The 5,603-nt window shown below is 31.7% G+C and overlaps 1 long non-coding RNA gene across 1 annotated transcript; it reads right to left on the reverse strand.

Moving 5' to 3' along the window:
- Window positions 1–2,131: 2,131 nt before the first annotated feature.
- LOC130629087 (uncharacterized) lies at window positions 2,132–5,436 on the reverse strand. The gene is made up of 7 exons (XR_008981906.1): window positions 5,053–5,436; window positions 3,454–3,491; window positions 3,270–3,312; window positions 3,089–3,116; window positions 2,484–2,524; window positions 2,348–2,384; window positions 2,132–2,195 (listed from the first exon to the last, which is right to left on the reverse strand). It is a non-coding gene; the product is annotated as an uncharacterized LOC130629087 (long non-coding RNA).
- Between the last annotated feature and the right edge of the window lie 167 nt (window positions 5,437–5,603).

Below are 5,603 nucleotides of genomic sequence, written 5' to 3' on the forward strand. Positions count from 1 at the left end.
AAAGACAAAAAAAACGCAATGGTGTAAAATCAAAAATACTAAATAAAGAGGTAGACAAGAATAGCATATCCTCCAAAGAAATATCAGACAAAATTATTGGTCAGATAAATTATTTGTCACCTAGAGAAAATTTTATCAGTTTTGTTCCTTTTTAAAAATTGTTGCCGTTTACATTTTTTTTCTAGATACTGTAGAAACGCTTAAAACAACTATAGTTTTAAATGAGTATATGTCCAATAAAGAAAAATTATATTACGTCTGTATTTAAACTCGCAAGACAAAGGGTCATAGAAGAAGCAATAGAAATCTAAGACAAGAGATACATAACTTACTTGAGAAATTCTTTCCTTAGATTTTTTTCTTGACGTTCTTCATCTCTCGTTGTTGTTTCCTCAGAAGATTTTTTTTTGAAATCTCTGGTTGCATTAAACGTGAAAAGATATTTTGGGAACAGGATTTTCAAGTATCGAACAAAATGATTACAAAACAGCTTTCACATTTTAAGCTTTTATGTGAGGCGAGTCTTGTCTCTTCAAAATCAACGAGGATCTGAATGCGAAAGTGAAGCCAATTCCTTAAAAATAGAAAGTAAATGTCTCAGTTCAAAATCAAGGCAAGGTGCTTTCTGGCTCGACTTTGAATAAATGACGCAAAAACTACAAATGCCTTACCGCGCAGCTCTTTATTTTCTTTTTTCTTCAGTCCTTTTCATCACCTTACTTTGGCGTCATTCTTGGTAAATAGAACATGTGTTAGGTCTACATAATAAAAAGAATGTTTCCGAACTTATTTTAAACATAGTCATCGGAATCTTTGCAACTAAAGTAACATACATTGGTTGATAGGCCTAAGTAAAGTACCTGCATTCTCTCGGTCCTTTTTCGTGATAAAGGTGAAGGTGAAGGGAGTCCCGGTTCCCGGTTCCCTGGTAGGTACAGGGACGATGTAAATATTACATTTTTTGTTGATTGGCTAGTAGGGGAAACTTAGTAACTTTGCAAACAGCTTATATGTGCACTGAGGGAGCATGGAGAACGAACGTTATACGTAATATTGTATTTCGAGATAAGGAATTGTGGACGTTACTTACTGCGACACTTTGTTTTAAGTTGTTTGTTTAATGCATAATTTTAGTAACGCACAAAATCGACAGAACAAATTGCTTGAAACACTTTCATGTTAACTCTTTCTAGGACACCGTCAGTACAAGATTCACAACTAGGTTCTAAAAAATTTCAAGGTTTCTAGCAAGTATTGCACAGTACGGACATTTGTCATCAGGTGTAACTGCTCGGTGATGTACGCAAAAAAAAAACAGTTTTTTTTATCAGACTAAACTAAAATAATAATCCTAGGTTAAGTTCCAGTTACGTTCAAGTTAATGCGTAATTTATAAATGTGTTGAAAGGGGGGGGGGAGTTGTGAGTTGGTGAAAAGTTCAAGGCGTTCGATATTTAAGCTATCCTGTACCGGGAGATTGCTTTACATAGTATAATACGCAAGCTTAAAGGTTAGGTTAAAAAGATAATATATATTGGAATACAAATAGGGAAGGTTGGGGCTGATCGGAACATTTTCTCGTCTCTTTAATTAATACAATACACAATGTTTTATAATACATGATGTAATATACAAAATGTACCGTTTTCAAATAATCTAAAAAAAGAAAAAGTATATTTGAAATTTTTCGCGACGTTTTCCTTTGAGGAATATTTAGAAATGCACGGCAACTAAAATTCTACATTTTTTTAAAATTTCACATCGCCTCTTTTTTGGAACCCGACTCAATATGTAGTTTCATATAAAAAAAAGAGAAGTTAAATTTGAATTTAATCAAATGTCAGCCAAGACTTTCTTAAAAAAGATTTTCTAACGAAAAACCGTAACAACAAAAAAAACAAAATGGTGCATTGTGTCTCTGATATCAATCCATACTGCAGTCGTTTAAGTATCTATGGCTGTATGAATCAGATTTTTTCTCATCTCATATCACAAAAATGATATCTCTGTCTCCTTTCTTGCAAAGTGGGTGTTGTACGACACAGCTAAATTAGCAACATAATAATGCAGTACCAGTTTGGTAAGCCCTGGATAAGAAAATAAAATAAAAACAAATTTTCGGTCTCCTTCTTTTTTTTTATATTCAGTAAAGGAAACTTACCCCAGATATTTGTCGCGTATATGTCTCTTCACAACTAAAATAGAAAACTAACAGAAAGCAACCTTTTTTGATAAGTGAAAGTATTTTGAAATCCGAATATATAAAACGCTACATAATGCGAGTATGTAAGTTCACGAGGTCAGTAAAAAGGGATACGGTTAAAGTGTAAGTATATACAAAACTTACATGTGCACTTCGTCCGAAGCCAAGCTTAAGTCATGGTCTATACACAAAATATAATCAGAGGTTAAAAATTAAGAACTAAGATGTTTTTTTATGAAAAAGATGAGTCTGACTCCAAGTGGTAAGCGCGGGTACTTACATGAAAGATTGCGCTCCCCAAGGCTCCTTGCATTCCATTAACTAAGACAAGATATATATATATTATTAATAAAAATAATCACAATAATGAAAATAAACACACCAATACATTTCTTAAAGGAAGAACGAAAAATTCGACCTCATCTTACATGCTGACTTTTTGCTTGTTGGGTGCAAACAAAAAAAACAAGAAGCCCTGCGGCTTAAAGATTTTCGCCATTAGCAATAATCTGAAAAAGTACTGAACTTTAAAGAGGACTGTGTAATATCATGGGTGAACAAAATCATTGAATATTCTAAAATTTTAAAATTTAATTTTTGATTATTATTGTAACTGTAAATCATAGCTAACTTAACTTACATAAACTTCATTTCTCTATAAGAACAATTTTAAAAGAAAAATAATAAACCTGAAAATTGATGAACAATAAAAACAAAATAAGAACAACGGCAAGTCTGAAAATTTATCTATTTTTTCTTTTTTTTAAAAGATTCCGCCTTCGCTAGCGAAAATCAACTAACTATAAAACTCACAATTCCTTTTTAGGTAGGACAAGTTTACAACAACATACAGACGAGGACAAATGGTACTACTTGATCACTTACATGTAGATCTCGCTTGATTATTCTTTTTCTAAATAAAATGATTCTTTTAAAAATACGGGAAAAAGGAAAAAAATAACAATGACAAGACCAGGAAGAAAAAAAAGAAATAAAGTGTCTATAGATCAGGAACATTCTACAAAATGATGATAGTGAATAAAAATGGTAATGCGTGATCACTTACATGCAGTTATCGCATGTTTAGTCTTCTTTTAAATAAAATGATCCTATAACAATAATAAAATAAAAAGTAAAAAAAATAACAATGAAAAGAAAAGGATAAAATAAAATATATAAGATTTCTATTGATTAGGAACAGTTTACAAATCATTGATAGTGAGTGCAAATGCTAACACGTGACCACTTACATAAAGACTTTGTTTGCCCAAACTCCTTAAACTGTCATCTAAAAGGGATTAAAATTGGATATTAAATAATACACAGTAAAAATATAAAAGAATAACGAAAATAAAAATGAAAAACAACAATATTAGGCTCGGTATTTGTACTTTCTCATAAATGAAGGTTAATTCTGGAGAGAATTTTTATGAGTATAGAAAAAGACCTTCATATAAACTATTTAAGAGAACCTAAATTTGAAATTCTGTAATACCTTAAACTTTCTAATATAGACGCTTGCTTTACACAAGCTTTTAGGCACTTTATGATTGAGTGCAATGTAATGCAAAGGTGGAGAGCTTAAATACTCCCATACGGTGCCTGAGGCTTGTAGTTCGAAATAAAAGCAAGCAATTGTTCTAATACCACTTTTTAACTACTAGGTTATATACATAAAAATCTGGAATCTAAATTGAGCGTTAGCCATGGTCATTCCTTCTGCTTTTGCTTCACTGTTCCATTTAATTTTTTAAAACATTGATGGAAAAAGAATTGATAATAAACAGAATAGAAGGACCCTTGTGCGTCTTACAAAATTCACTGGAGAAGCAAAATTTACCTTTTTCTCTTGATATTCAATCTGTTACACAACATATATTTCCCAAAATCAATAATTAAATGAGTTTTTTTGAATTTTCCACCAAAGGAACAACATGTTTGCTATTTTCCACGTTAAATTTCTCCCTAAGGGGTAGTTTATTTGTTTCGCTTCGTTTATCTTTATACACCAACTTTAAAGGGGCTACAAAACTAGCTGTTGATACTTAAGATTTTGTGACTTACACGAAAGTCGAGCTAATGGCGGTGGAAAAGTTTACGAGCACTTAGGTCAAAACAACAAAAAGTGAAATCGTTTTTAATATCATAGTGGACATACAAATATAACTGAAAACGACAGAAACGTTTTTTCTTCGTGTATTTGATATCCATAATTTATTTGACATAAGCATTCGCTTGCTATTAAATTAAATTTTCTGATAAAAAAACCTTAAAACTAGCTGGACAGCTATATCTATATTATAATACCCGTATACGTCCGTCTGTCTGTCACGCAAAATTGTAACGAAACGCACGCAATGCGGTATAAAATTAGACGGGCGAACCCGTGGATTTTTCCACGGGCTAACGACTAGTATACTAAAAACAGTGTGTAATAAACAGAACACTCGAAAATCTAATACAAGAAATTAACTTCAGGAAGGTAATTAATACCTGTGAAAAGATTTTAAAGTCATTTTCGTTGCCCAACTGACTTTATGTGCAAAGGTCTTGTAGGTTTAATTTAGAAGAACTAGTCGTTAGCCCGTGGAAAAATCCACGGTTTGGATTTTGGATTTTTCCACGGGCTAACGACTAGTAGAGTGGCCAATCAAAATAAGAACAATTTGAACTAATAAGCAACTTTCTTATCTAAACGGCTTTCACATTAACCATGTTGGTTATGCGTAGTGTTTTTAACAACTAAAAATTATCAACACCAATACCAATTAAAACAATAAAGATCACATAAAATAAATATCAATATGCTTGTTTATATAATAAATAAAATAAATAAACAAGTTACATACCTGGAAAGTTTCAATTAATACATCGGATGAAAAGAAATATTTTTATGCGTCCATTCGCATCTATCATATTTTTTTATACTGCTATATTTTTTAAAAACGTAACATTTTACAATTCGGCATTACTCAAGGGAGTTGTTATGTCACATTTGTTTTAGAAAGACTGGTTTCTATTGTACGTGAGTTGATGCGGATTTAGACTAACTTAGTTTTTAGGTTATTGTAAGAGAACATGATTATGTCAAATGTTCACTTCTAAATTCTTGTAAAAAATTTTAGTCGGTAAGATACTATTCAACTGCCCAAAATTTAGTCACTTTTTACCGGCTAAATGTTACAAAGAAAGTCACTTTTTACCGTCTTCATGACAACTGAGCATTTCAGAATCTTTTAAAATTTGAATTTGCCGCGGTCACATTAAGGCCACCCCACTTCTCGACTCTCTAACCAAATATCAAATAGGGTTAACGGACATTGACAATATGACTCAGATTCGTTATAAATCACAATGAAAATCCCTTGCAGGCTAAAAGATTTCGGATTCTTTTTCGTGT

The sequence above is a fragment of the Hydractinia symbiolongicarpus genome, chromosome 15 (assembly GCF_029227915.1).
Source record: "Hydractinia symbiolongicarpus strain clone_291-10 chromosome 15, HSymV2.1, whole genome shotgun sequence".
Classification (NCBI taxonomy): Eukaryota; Metazoa; Cnidaria; class Hydrozoa; order Anthoathecata; family Hydractiniidae; genus Hydractinia; species Hydractinia symbiolongicarpus.